Here is a 15,313-nt window from a genome sequence, read left to right on the forward strand (position 1 = left end):
AGCTAAAATGAAGAGCTCCTTGATGTGTTCAGCAATCACCTAAAACACTACTAAGGACAATCCTCATTCTTGCCCCAGAACATATTCAAGCAGCCAGAGCAGCAGTGGAAAACCAGTCACACCTGATACTGGCCAGGACCAGCTGAAGGGATGTTGGTGTGGGCAGTTCAAAAACATCCAGAAACAGTGCAGTTTCTAACATACAGGTACTCACCATCTCCTGAGAAAACAGTCTCAGACAGGCCTACAAAACTCCAAACAAATCCCAAATCCACTCTCTTGGGACCACTCTTTCTTAAGATCTGCTTAGTGACAACAGGCAAGTTGTGCCAGGTCTCCCACCTTGCAGGAAAACCCCACTAAGATCCACACCATTTCCATGCATGGGTTTCACCAGGGATGTATGAATGTTTCAAGTCAAGGAGGAGCAGTTAGCTGGAAGCACAAAGCATCACTGCACTCTCACCAGTCCTGGTTCCTCCCCACCACCCATTTTTAGTCTCTCTACACATGAACCCTTTTGACAGAAATTTAGAAAAGGACTGGCCACCAAACAACCATCCCAGCTCAAATATCCCCTTCAATGCAGAAAGATGGTTTGTAATCACCTGGTTTTGCCTTTAGCAAATTACATTCAAGAGTTGCAAGAGCTTCCATCATGATCCCCCACACTGCTACCCATTGGCACTGTCACAGTAAGCACAGACTCCAAAGTGCTTCTGCAGTTTCACTGATGCTTGTGGGAAGTGCAAAGATACCAACTATCATTTTAACAAGTGGTCTCTACACATTTTCTCTCCACTGAACAGTGAATTTAAGTCCAGGAAAGCCTATGTTACTTCTAGAAGCACTTCTGAAACAGACACAAAGCTCAGTGTGAAAACTGCCTTAAAACATAAGGGACCATGTTCCCCTCTGGGGTCTCCCAAAGCAAACAGCCTCTAAGACAGAGTTCAACATCTGAAGGGCAAATGAGTCTCAGGCTGCTTTGATGAAACAGGCTGCAGCCATCCTAAAGCCTCCTTAGCTCACTGACACGTCTTGTAGGACTGATTTGTTAAAAAAACAGGCACTGAGCGTGCCAGAGAGGACACTGAGCAATCTTCATGTCAGGTCCTGGGAATGTTCCCCAGCACAGGGGGATGGAGAGACACCAGCTGGGAGGATAGCTGGCCAAACAGCCAGGGTCAAGGACAGCTTTGGACAAGGAGCTCAGTATTCTGGAATAGAGTCAGCATCCAGCTTTGTAGAGGGGACAGCTTCAAGGGACACTAAATATAATAGAAGCAGATCTATAACCTCACAACTAAGACTCACAGGGACTGAAATCCCAGGGGTTGCCATGGCCCTTTCCCTACCCCACAGACAAATGCCAAAAATACTGAAAAATAGCATATATGGAAGCTGAAAAGAGAGTGTGTTTGACTGAAACATCCCAGCATCATTTTTGGCTCATCAGCATCACAAACCAGCCTACAAAGGAGCTTGCTGATAATCACCCCAGCTGTCTCCGCCGATACACGTAAGATGTGGCACATCATTTCTGTGTCTGCCAACGCTACAAGCTCCAAATGTGACCCTGGCTCCCTTCCCCAAGCACTGAGAAACTCTTGTTATGTTTGGCTCCCCCCTTGTCCTCCCTTCACAAAAACAGCACGCTTCCACAGCATCAATCTGGAATTATTTACTGTTGTTGAAGCTCAGACAGAAACCGCAGGCCACCTCTCCTCTCACCCAAGCAGGACATGCAGAGGTTGTCCAAGTGCAAGGGGGCTTCACCCAAGTGCTGCAGCAACTCTGCCAAGAGCGTCATGAGGCAACCTGCTGCCCTCTAAAACCATGCCCTTCGCTCCCACTCCGTTCCCAAGACCTGCTGAGAGCCAGTTTATCGGTGCTATCAGAACATCAAATGAACACCATCTGCTTAAAATTACCTTCATTAAAGCTAACGTGAGAACATAATCAGCCACATTTTCTCTTCTCTGCTTTTTTAAGTGGTGTCACTTGCAAGGCTTTGGGACTAACTCTGAAACTCCCTGAAGGGAGGAAAACGAAACATTGAAAGAACCACAAGTTACAAGCATCCTCCCTCTTGTTGACACAGCACACAGCTCAGGGACAGGACAGGCCCAGGAGTGCATCTACTCCAAGTCACACCTGGCTACATCTGGAAAACCACCCCAACAAGGTCAAACTTACTCTTGGCAGCTGCATCTGGCTCCTGCCAACATGAGCAAGGCTGTGCCCAGCAGTGCAAATAACCCACCACACGCTTGGCTGCCCACACTGAGCTGTTGCCACTGTCTGGGCTCGCCTGTATTCAGCCTGCAGTGACTGCAACAAGTGTGAGGCAGGAAAAGCTGTTTGATCTCTGCCTTTGAGGGTGGAGGCCAGAGCAGCTGGGCAGAATGGAGGCTAAGAAGGAACATGAATATTCTGTAGAAAGTAGTGGAGAGAAGCGAGACAGGAGGTCGAATCAAACAGAGTGAAGAAACCTGTTTATGCAAAAGGATAAAATTGGTGTGAGAACGGGATGCTTGTGAATAATAAAAGGTCTGCACTGGAAGTCATTAACCATCAGAAGAAATTTGAAGCTTCCAATCAAGCCAACCCATCCACCCTGAAGGTTCTTATGTGGGAATGCAATATGCTTGTACAGCATTAATGACCTAGACCTATCCCACGTCTGTGTTCTACAGTTCCATGACCCACTCAGTACTTTCAGCCACAAAAGAAACACTTCTTTTCCATCAGCCCATATTATCCACCAGTCTCATGACACTTCTGAGAAGCCAGTTCTACAGGAGACAGACACACTGATGCAAACAATGCTGTCCCTGTTTGATCTGTTCACCTTGCAAAGAGGTGCTGATGTACAGAGTTGGGGGACCCTTGGATGAAAGGCGTTAGATAAGAGCCTGAATGTATATTAATAGTAACACCAGACGTGGTATCTCTAACAAAATAAACTGCCACTTGACCCAAGGCTGGGAAAAAGAAAGTGATCTGCCAAGGCCCAGATGTGCAACACTAGCCCACAAACATGTGATGGAATCGTGAAAGAAGTGCACGGAGCAGAGGAGGGAGCTGGAAGTGATGATGGGAGAGTCGCTTCCTCACAGCATGCACTGTGCTTCCTGCCTTCGTCTGGTCGAGACTCAACAGCTCTCATTGCTATGAGCAACACAGAGCAAGGCTCAGCAGCCTGAGCTACTGCCAGACTCCAAAGGGACACCTGGGAAGGGATCAGAAGATACAGGTTGGGCCAGAATGAAGCTGTACCTAAATTCAGTGTTACATTTTTAATAAACTTGGATGGTAACTGCTTAACAGCAGCACAGAGAGCTCAGTGCTTAGTCTTAAGCAGCTGTCAGGTAACAGACTTTCTGACCCAAACACATGACTTTAATAGCAGTCTTTACCCCAAAAATTTCTCAATTCCTTGTCTGAACCACTTGTCCTTTCAGTCTTAGTATTACTTGTCAACAAAATGTTAAAAACCTAATTACATAAATAAAATTTAATTTTATTCCACCTCATACCCAAGAATGCTGTAATTCCTCACTATTGTCAAGAGCCTGAACCTGTCATCATTTACCCATGCCTGTATCAGAAAAATTCATGCTCTGCATTCAGATAAGCATCTCTCTCTCCTCTTTCCTCTGCTTCTACACTAGTTCAGCTGATGCAGGATATGATTTCAGACAGGTTTGGTATGAGAAAAACTGGACTGTTCCCAGCCCCAGAAACACCAAGGAGAGATACGGATGGGACCCTTTTCTGTTTTAAGCAGACTAGATACTGACCACTGAAGGTAACTTTACAAATATTTTCTTTCATATCCTTCACAGAAACAGCTGGAAATAAGTCTAGAAGCAAAACAAGGAACAAGAGTCACACGAATATTGTAGATGGCTTTATTTGATCTGTGGTGAGTGTTGTTTCTGAAAGCTATGGAAGTTAATTTATAATGTTAGCAATTTGACAACCAGTCTTTTTAGTCGGAACTCAGCTACTGTGTTTTGAAACAAACAGGATCTAGCATGGGCAGGACCCTGTCTATGACTATGACTTGGCTATTATTTTATCAACTAGAAGCAAGGCTGGGCTGCCAAACCCTTCACCTTGTTTTACACGTAGAACCCAAGAGTTTGTCTTGGCTAACATAACCAGAAGATCAAGGTTTACAAACCTTGTAAACCTTGGCGCTTTAGCTAAGCAGGTACAGGAGCCCCATCTGACACAAATACATTGGAAAGTGCTACCCACAACTGCTAGACCCTACACATTTCCCATAAACCATCATAGGTTTTTGATGGACACAGAGACCAGAACATGGACAACAGTGGGAAAAAAGCCTGGGAACTCAGATAAAGCCTCAAAGTGAATGGACACTTGCTGATGACAGCACTGCAAAGTTGGCTTTGGTGCTTGGCTCCTGGTAAAACAATGACATAATGCTGTGTTTACTAGCAGGGGAATCTGAGGGTTGGAAATGGATCTGTAAAAAAACCACTAGCACGTTTTTTTGACAAGCCAACAGATTAACATCTATTGTCACTGGGGCAAGGCCAAACTCCACTGGAAATGGCCCAGGAGTTTGATGTCACCGAGAGGCTCACAAGGACGTCGGCTGAAGAGTGTTCCCATGCCATCTCAGCATTTACTGCAGTGCTACTGCCTGAAGCCACCACCACCTTCTGTTTAACCCTTTCCGTCACAACGTACAGTGGGGAACATATTGGCAATATGTTCTTCTATTTGGCAATAGAAGTTTGACCCAGATCTGCTACAGCTCATGTTAGCCAGACACAGAAGGTTGATAAAGGCCAGGCAGGAGGACAGGTTGCTGGCAGATGAAACACACATTTGACTGTCAGACTTTTGCTAGTACTAACTAAAGTCTCTCTCTTTCTACAAATACAAACAGTGGATATTATTTCTTCATTTGACTCCTTAGGATCTTTTCAAGTCACCTGTGAACCAAATCACATGGCCAGTTGCACCCTCACCTCATCTGAGTCAAAGTCTTTATCATAACCCAGCCAACGCCTCTCACATACAGTAAGACAACAGCCAACAAGTTTTAGCTCCACACAAGATCCCAACAAAGGATACCTGGAACTCCATAAATGCCAGGGCCTGGTAGAGAACAATCTCACTCTTATCAGATTAATAATTCTGATGGCTCAGAATCACTGTAGGGAAAACATGATGGGCAGAGCCCTTGGCACACAGGGAAAATGTTGGGTTACCTTTCCTCAGGAGTGGTAAAAACATGCGTGCTATGCTCTCAGTCTTCTACAGACCCTCAAATCCCAGAGGAAGGATGATAAGATGCTCTTCAGTCCAGCACTACTGCATTTGGCAGAGCACCTAAAACTCCAGAATTAAGACAATGGTAAATAACCCCATGCTGTGGGCAGTGTTAGAGCTTCCCAGAAGGAGGGGAAAATTGGAAGAATAAAAGAGTATTCTTAGGGTCTGGCCAGAACTTTGGCATCAGCTCTAATAGAACCGATTGCAAACCTCTCCTTTCCACATCATTTCTTTGACCATTCCCTCCCCTTGCTCCAATGCAGAAGTCAAAACAAAACTAAGCACATGTGTGTACACACAAAGATCTCACATCAAAACCACCACTCCTACCAAACACCTGCACACTCCTCAATGTAATTAAGAAGAATTCTGTGAAACAGCAACCCCAATGGTCATTCTGGCCAACACCAGGGCACACAGATGTAGAGTCTTACAGCTGAAGGGGTGGTAGAAAACCCAACACCCTCACAGCCAAGCAGTTTGGCCAGCACCATCAACAGGGAGGCCAAGGGGCTGAGCAGCAGTGCCCTGCTCCCATCCCCAGCTGTGAGTCCTCAGACCCCGCTCCCTTGGGCCAGAGCCCAGTCAAAACAGGAGATGCCTGCAGGACAGCACTGCCTCATATACCTGTACATAGTCACCCTCCAGTGCCAGCAGCAAATTACCTTTGTTGTTCAAAAGGCCACTGGTTCTTACAGCCAGAGGACAGAGGGATGGACTCTCCCACACAGACCACGTCTCCAATGTCCAAGGGCTGTTACCCATGGAAAATTCACCAACAACATTTTTAGTTTAAATAGAACTATTTACTCTGGGGATGTCTGTATTAAAGGATAAAATGCAAGCTGCCCAGCTCAGAAACAGGTGGAAAGCTGCTTCTTCAAAACAGTCCAGTGTTTTGACACAGACTGCAGCAAAATTTGAAACAGAAAATTTCTTCTTGAACAATAACAGCCAAAACACTCCTCCATATTCTTCACATGAGAATATTCCAGAGGCTGGCTACTGCACTAGATTCCTTTTGATCAAAATATCCTGGGTTGTCTTTATAAAACACTTCTTGCTGAAAGGTTAGAGGAAAACTTTGCTGAATTTGGAAGGGGGGGCAGGCGGAGGGCAGAAAAAGAGCTTGTTAAGGACATCCAGGGCTTGTAAAATGCTTAAGATACAGGATTGCTACCTTCTGGTACATGGAAAACCAGGATGGATGTTCCTCTAGAACCAGTCACTTTTATTCTTCTTTAACAATATATTGTTAATAACTGAAAATAACCAGCCTTTTAGTTAATAAAAAGCCATATCACCATCAGTGCTGCTTCAGGGATTCTAGACAGTTTCACCTGATATAGACATATTTATAAAACACACACACACAGCTTCCTTCCTATTGCTGACTTTCCTCTGTCCCATCCCAGAAGGCAGCTCCAGAGCCTGTTTTAATCCCACTGAGGGAAATGCTGAACTGTCTTCCTGTGACAAGGCTGGGAGATGGGAGGAGGAACATGCACTTAATCTGCTCTCCTTGGCTTTCTTCCAGAAAAATACTTCACATATCCTTGTTTGTTTGTTTTTAAATTCTAAGTGATTTTAATGCCAGTGAAAGTTGCTGGAGTGATAGCTCTGGGAAACTGCAGGCTTCCCACTTAGGCATTTGCAGGGGCTGTGCCAGCTGCCCTGATTCTGCAGAAGACCAGGAGCTGAGCTGCCTCTTCTACCATCCACCACAGGAAAAACCATCCCACAGCTCAGTCTGCTCAAGATGAGGCAGGTGTCAAAGCATCAAATTTTCAGGCAAAGGAAATATACTGAGCTCAAAGCAGCAAAGCAATTGCAGGGCATCTGAATTGAAAAACACTTAAAACTGACTTTCAGAGTATTTTGCTTTTCGTCAGAGGAGGTTACTGGCAGGTTTGCATCTGCTGGAGAGGAGAAAACCAGGAATAACCTTCTAGGCACAGAAAAATACATGCATGAGTTAATGTATAAATAATAAATAACCTTAGTTAAAGAGTAGGAAAATATCACAGGATGCTGAGGGAGCAATTAGAAATCTCATCGTCACAGAATTAGGAAAGCAGTAATTGAGATATTCTGTTGCATCAAGCCCCCCGAGGGTACAAGAATGCTTGGAAAGATTTCACCTGTGCCAGGGAGCTTTCCTGACAGGTAATGCAGACACCAGAGAGAAATCAGACAGCAGCAGCCAGTAGCCTACTGCCAAGGGCTACTCCTAGAAAGACCATACTCCATGCTTCACCTCAACCACTGCCACAGACCCTGGGACTCCAAGATGGGGAGGAAAGCCCATGGGGAACAGGCTCAGAGTCAAAAAGCATGGCTGGCATCCTGGATGTGTGTTTCCTCAGAGGGGAATGTAGCTCTAATGTCATCCCATTCACTCCCGTGCCCCCTGAGCACTGTCAGGGAAGCGACGGCCTCGCTCCGTTTCCGGATAACAACCTGACCTTGGCCATCCCACAGCCTCTGCTCCCAGGACAGCCCTGCCAGTAGAGGAAGATGACCCAAACTTGGGGGTTTCAAAACTGATGCCAGCAGTCAGCCCTGAGCTAACACCTGCATCTTTATACTTCATAGAAGGTGAGTAAATCCTGTTGGCTTTGCAGCAGAGTGCACTGAGATCCAGAGAGCCTAAAGGCCACGCTGGGTAAAGGTTCTTCTATCACACTGCACCATGTCCTGTGTGTATCACACAGGGTGTTTGTTCAAACCTTGCTGGGTGATTTATGAACTTCATGCATTAAAGTTTGCATTTCTAGGCATGTCCTGGACAGTGGAGAGTTACACTTCCAGTATTTCTGGGGCAGCTTGGAAGACTTCTGTAAAGGAGACAGAATGGCAGCATGGAGTTCCTGTTTAAACACAGCTATGGTTGGTAGAGATTTGGCATGTTTCTCCCTATGAACAGAGATAGGGGTGTTTTCCTTGTAAACAAGTTTGCATCAAGCCTATAAAAACACGCTACTGACTACTGGAGCATCAGAGCCCAGTGCATCCCTGAGTTTAGCCAGCGTGGTTTATAGGAAAAACAAAACACACCCCACTGGTCAGAGAAACAGTGCCAGCAACGTATCAAAACATTATTACTGCCAGTCAGGTTTCAAACACGGTATGTGTGGGACCACACACGCATTTATGGACACTTAGAGTCTATGAATATTTTATTATATCCAGTGAGTCAACTCTAACAAACTAAATAAGTTGCATTATAATAATACAGAATTACAGCCTTATTGTGAAGCCATGGTACACCCAGAGCAGCCAGTGTCTACTATAAGCAATTTAGAATACACTGCAGCAAATTAGTGCAACATGTGATATTCTGATGGAGACACAAAGTTGGGGATGTGTATTTTGACCACAAAAGAAGGATGCTCCCAGTCCAAGGACTTGGTTGGTTAGCTACACATTAAGCTCCTCTTCCAAAAACTGGAATAAGGAATAACTTTGTCAAAACCAAAAAGCACAAGAGCACAATTAACGCCATCACCACACTCAAGCACTTAGAGCCACTACAATGAATAGAGTATTTCCTTTCCCTACCTTCATCCCAGGGTAATCTAAAGGTTATTGTCCTTCCTTGTGCCCGTTTTTTGCAACAAGGCCTAAATGCTGACCAGACAGTAGCTTGGGTTACCTCTGTGCTCAGACAATCACCTGCTCAGCCAGTTGAGATTGTCTCACTGCTCCCACCTGCCTGTCCCTGTAAGTCATCGCCTGTCCCTAACAGCCCAGTGCAGACACCATCTTTTAGGTCTGTCTGCACACCTTTTAGTGCAAAAGCATCCTTGCTTTGTAATAAATGCTCTTATGCATTCCAACCTTTGTCCCACATTTATAAATGCACACAATGAGAATATCATATAACTGACATATAGTGAATGGAAGCTTGAAGGAGTAAATTATTATTATTATTTCCATATACATATCTTGAAGGTGGAGCAGAGTGAGAGCGCTAAAGTGGGAAGGCTCTGACTAAAGATATTCCACTTTAAAATCCTTTGAGGTGAAAAAAATCACCTGGTTTCCTTTTGCTTTACCTCCCCCCACCCCAAATGTGATGCTGTGTCTGCCCAGAAGAGAATAACGAACAAAGATCCTGGAGACGGAATTTTTGCTTTTAAAGTAAAGACAAAGGAAACTGCACTATATTAAAAAACTTAGTAATTACAAACTTCTCACTAAAAGTTTCAATAAAGCCTCTCTAGAGGTGTGAACCAAAGCCCAGGAAAGTTACTAGGAGGGTTTTTTCCATCAACTCGACTGTATTTGGCTTTGACACTACCTGATTAAACAGCAGACACCACCAATTTCAAACAGTATGCCACTGTGCTGCTCTCTGCCTTCTCCATGCAGTATTTACACAGCACGCTCCAGGCAAGAAGGTGTCTGCTCTGGCTACATGAAAGCATTCAGCCTCACAATGTCTCACAACACAGTGCCCTCAGCCCCTCTCATGATCTCTTCCCCATGGTTTCTGGGGACCAGTTCCCTTTGCGTGAGCAGGCACAGATTAAGAGGATACAGCATGAAAAAGGAAGATCAAAAAAAAGAAAACCATTTCACATTAGAAGGTCCAGCTGCTTCCTCCCAAATGACTAAATTAGAGAGCTTGTACGTCACCTCCTGCCTCAGGTAGGGTCACATTGAATTTCTCTTCCTGTTTAATCCATATAAAATGGGAAATGGGTTTTGAGGAAGACAATGATTGAATACGAGAGTAGTATTTTTTCAGATTGTGTACTTTTTATCAGGTAATTGCAAGACTGCTTTGAAAGCCAAAGAAAATAACATAAAATGCTACACACGCTTCACAGGTGCCTTTGGGTCAACTGCTTAACTTCTTGCCCCATGTTCCCAGTGAGGGTACCAGCACATATCCTACCTTGCAGGGACAGGAGGAGGCAATGCCTTGGAGCTGGCTCTCTAAGGGCTGCGGCTGTGGGTGAGAGGAACAGACAAGCTGCTCTGGGATGCAGGAAGTCTGGGCTCCCTTTCCTACTCCAACAATTGCTTCCTTAGGATGTCTGTTCACCTCTCTCTCCATTATTTGGTCTCTCAGTTCCTCCCCCTTTTAACTCAAAGCAGCGAGACTGATGTAATTTTGACTACAGCACATCAAGCTGAATTGCACCAGTGGGCTCCAGCACCCACACCCTGACCCCAGGCAAAGGCTCTTGTGAAGCCAGAGGTCACTTGCAGCTGTCCGCAGCCAAAAGCCTTTGTGCTGTCTCTTAGGACATCATCTCCCTGGCAACCATGTCCCAGTGAAAGTCAACAGTAGCATCTTCATCGTTTTTAAAATGGAACTTGGGGGCTTTGTAGCTGTTGCCCTCAGCTCATGGACTTGCTAAAAGCTTTCCCCTGAACTTTCATTTGTTTGCCCTCCCAGCACACTCAACCACAGGGGAGCCAGTGCAGGCAGCCTGCTGTGACATAAGGCCTTCAGATTATTTCATCCTGCCCTGACCACCACAAATCAGGAAATCTACCTTGTCTCTCTATTAATAGATAATCTATTCCAAAGGCTGGAGACAGCCATTCGCTTTGCAAACTGTTGAATTTAGATACCACTGTCTCTTGTCTGAATGTTACCAGACCAAAGCTCTGCTGGGAGAAAGAACTGGGAGTACTCCTTGATCTGCTGGGCTCCCCAACTGCGTTGAAGCAGCGAGTTGCACTGCACAACTCATTTGATGAGCCAAGCAGGGCGAATGCAGCTCCTTCTCCTAAGTTAGCAATTCCTTCTCCAAGGTATACTAACACAGGAACAAAGATCCTTGCCACTAAACCATGTTCAGACTCTCACCATCAGCGCTGACCACTGTATAGACAGCAGCTTGCAGCAAAGAGAATAAAGCCATGAACATGCCTGATTGCATTGGAGTTGCTCGAGTCTGAGCAGTTAAAGCAGGAGCAGCCAAGAAACGAGGAGCAGAGCTTGACCTGAGCAGTACAAGGTTTTTCTTCAAAGCATGCTGACATTTTACAAGTCATTTGTGACAAGCACACTCGTTCTCCTGGGAGAAACCCTACACAGCAGAACTCAATCCCTTGAAAGTCAGCAACGCCAGTACCCCGAGGAGGTGAGGTTAGCAACCATACCCATGCAGTAGGGACATTCCTACAAGAGCTCTCGAGGCATTCAGAGGTGGCATTAGGAAACAATTACCCTGGGGAGGAACTGGGACAGTATACAGGCATCTCAGATGACTGAAATCAGCAATGCACCTCAGTCTAACTGGAAGGAGGCAGAGCAGTCACTTGTAAGCCAAGAGCGTTTTATCTTACGTCTATGCTTGAACAAAGCTGAAAAACACACAAAGCCCAACTGCAACAGGAGTAGCGCAGTGCTGAAAGAGAAAATCTCTACTGATGTATCCATCCCTGCCCTTGGGATAACACAGGCACACTTAAGAGACCTCAGAAATGACCCCAAGCATATAAATGTCTGGTGAGATAATGCACATCAGTAACTGCTCTGTCCTCAGCAGAAAAGCAAGTGGTAAGAGAGGGGGGTGGGGGAGCCTGTTCATCTGGCTTCTAATGAATGTTTGCCATCACCCAGGCCTGCAAAGCAGTGAACAGGTGAAGGTGCTAACCCAATCTCATCTCTCTGGGAGCAAGATCAAGCACATCTGGTAGGCAGAGGCTCCCTGCAGGGCTGCTAAAGGAGACAGACATTTGGATAAAAGAGTAAGCTATCTGCCTAAAGATAACCTAGGAGCAGAGAGAGGGGAGGGAAGGTGAGGTGTCCTCTTTAAGCTCCACAACGAATGGCTGAAGGAGGTAAGCATCAACAGTGGATCCTTTCAAATACAGAATGCACTTCTGGTTTGGGATCGTTTCATGCTTAGTTCAGACAACCACAATTTCAGACAAAAAGCCAGAGAATCTACCCCATAAACAGATCAAACCTCATCAACTGAGAAAAGAGTTTCTGACTGCTGAACACTTAGCAGGGGCCAGAAAATGGATTTGGATTTTGCTACCAGCTTTTTCTCTTCAGAATGATTAACTGGTGCCTTCAACCATTAACTGCACTATCCTAATCCACCCTGCTTCACTGCAGCACTGCTCAGCCAATGTGTGACCCCTGTTGCATCAGGGGTCTTTCCAACAAACCCAGACTTGACCTTCCTGACATTGTTCTTGTTAAAAGAAAAGGGAAGGGGGAAAGCAAGGAGATTTAACATTTTGTTAAAGTAATATCAAGTGCAAATCAATTTTTAAAAGATCATCAGTATGGGGAAAGAGGTTATTAATTTGGAAAGTCAAAAGCTCTAAGAGCAGCAATAGCTTGTGTTGGGGATATACCATGTAAGAGGGTTGTGGTTATTGATGCAACCTTTTGTTTATCCTTGCACATGCTGCCAGCCAGAGCCCCCAGCCAGACAGGTGGTTTTGTGCTACCCAGTTGCTGACAGGGATGCAGAGGAAAGCACTGCAGACTCCTTCCATAGTAAAGATTTCCCAGAAGAGGGTAGAGAGCTGGCTGGGTTCCTATCAAATAGCACTGGAGCCAAGATTTTAATCTATTCTCACAGGCAGAGCCCTATTTAACTTCCAGTGAGGTATTAAACTCTTCAGAAGTTTCACACACATCGGATCATAGCATGTCTTCTTTCTTTAACTTTCTTGAGTCAAGGCCACAAAAGCTGTGCTTCTGTCATGAAAGACACCTGCTCCAGGCAATGATTCCTGGCAGCTAAGCCAAGCAGTGCAGGAGCTTATGTGCTACTCACATTTAGCCCTCTCCACGTGCTCACAATGCCTAAGGTGTGCCTTCATCTCTCCAGATTCCACTATGGTCCTGAAAGATCACAATTAAGAGGAGAGAGAATCATGTCAAAACACCTGCAATACTTAGGTCACCATGCACCACAGTAACACAGTTAATCTGATGCCAAAGCACATTTGCATGGCCTGAAGGCTTGGCATGAAGACATTCATGGATGCTGGAGATAGAAAAGCTTTTTGATATTTCAAAGCCACACAGGGCAAAGAACATAAAGCCTTGCAGTCTCCAAACTATCCACAGGCAATGGAGAGAGCTAAATCCTAATTCATCTTAAGTGATGCTTATACTAATCTTACAAGAATATAGTTGTTTCATGTTAAAAAGGAGCACAGAACCAAAGTAACAGTAACCAATGGGTCAGACCCAGGGAATTAAGTTCTCTGAAAGCATGGGTTCACCCTCAGTGACTGACTCCAACCAAAGCCAGATGACCGACCCTACTGTGCTGAATACTGTACAGCCACAGATGGAAACTAAGTGGGACAAAAGGCAGACACACCATTAGTCACCCAAACAAACCAATTTGTTTGTGGGGTTTTGGTTGAGAACTGGACACATGGAGGTGTGGAACTGTTGTACAGAAGGCAATATTAGTAAAGGTGTACAATGAGAAGGGTGAAAGGAAAGAAACAAATTTGCCACTAGAAGGATTAAAGAGAACTTCTTGGAATAGTCTAGGTTACTGTTTATTAAAATGAATGACAATGATCATCAAGAAAAAAGATGTGTTTTACAGGTAAACACAGGAAATATTTTCTTTCAAATCCTGTAAACACAGGGTTTAAATCTTGTTTTCACTGTCAATTTATCTCAGCAATCCAAGAGACTGGAAGAAATTAGAATCTCTTGGAAGATATTATGACCAGTTCTTTTGTACATTTTGGTGCTCAGCAGAGGCACTTCTCTGGTGCTGAAATGCCACCACCTTTCATGTGAGATAACACCCTACAGCTGTGTCAGCCACAGTCCACAGCAGAGCCTGTGAAAACTAAAGAAGCTGTTCCCACCTGGAAGCAGTGAGTGCCTAACAGACTGAACACACAGGTCCTGCTGCAATCTGAGAGGATACAAAACCTAAAACTTCCAGTCTTATGAATTGGTCACAAGATGCTTAATTCCATGGTAGACGAGAGATTCAGCTTTACAAGTCTGCATCTCCCAGCAACATAGTGCCCTCTAGCCTTAAACTGGATTATGGTTTAAGCCTCAGAGGAAAAAGCTCAGTGATATGCAACACTAATATAAAGGTTTTAAGTCCAGTCTTTGGCCTTATCTTTTCAACAATCCATTCAGCTGCTGATCAGCTCTGGAGAAATCTGGCAGACACACAATGCCAGGAAACACAGCATACTCAGAGCAATTTCACACCAGATGCAATACCCCCTCAAGGCTTTTCCTTACCAAAGCTGGAAGATTTACCTTCTCTATAGACAAAATCCAACTTTCTGTTACTGATCACGTTTTAAAATACATGTTGTATCTTGAGAAACAGTTAAAGGATTTGGTGCAGCTAAAAACCAGAAACAGACAGAGACAGAAGAAAAGATACTTGTCTACTTAAGTGGAGAGGGGAAAGCTACTGACTGTATGCTGCAAACTCCTTCAGGCAAAGACACCTCCACATGACAGGCTACAACACAGGAGTCCGGGAAAATTGTTACAAACTCTCCTCTAATGCTCTGCTATTGGCAGTAAGGTGTGAAAGGAAGAAGGTGAAAGAGAGATAAAAGAGATCCAAACGCTGAGGCTGCCTTGGGAAGCGTGCAGACAGGCTGCCCCCTCAAAAAAGGTCTGAATGTAACTTAGGGTGAGAAAGATGCGCTCAGCACCGCCGGCTGCCCGACCCCACCGCAGCCGAACCTTGCTCCGCTCCCCGCCGAGCACCCTGGCCAGGACGGGACAGCCTGGGGATCCGGGAGACCTGCCCCATCCTGCCCTGGGACTAGTGAGGAAGAAGGGAAAGGAAACTTCAGAAGGGTAACGCTAAAACAAGCCAAGAGCAAAACGGGGCGAAAGAGGGCGAGGAAGAAGAGCCGCACCTCCACAGCAAGAGGCCGCGGGGAGCTCCGCGGGTGTCTCACCTGGGGCCAGCGTCTCGTCCACAGAGTGGCAAGGCACGGCTCCGGGCATCGCTCCGGGCATCGCTCCGGACACCGCTCCGGGCCTGGCCCGTTC

The 15,313-nt window shown here is 45.5% G+C and overlaps 1 protein-coding gene across 3 annotated transcripts in view; it reads right to left on the minus strand.

Annotated features, from left to right (window-relative positions):
• SH3PXD2A (SH3 and PX domains 2A) overlaps positions 1 to 15,313 on the minus strand; it is a 247,902-nt gene that overhangs the window by 232,257 nt on the left and 332 nt on the right. The window lies entirely within an intron of this gene.

Source organism: Poecile atricapillus, chromosome 6 (assembly GCF_030490865.1).
Source record: "Poecile atricapillus isolate bPoeAtr1 chromosome 6, bPoeAtr1.hap1, whole genome shotgun sequence".
NCBI classification, from domain to species: Eukaryota; Metazoa; Chordata; class Aves; order Passeriformes; family Paridae; genus Poecile; species Poecile atricapillus.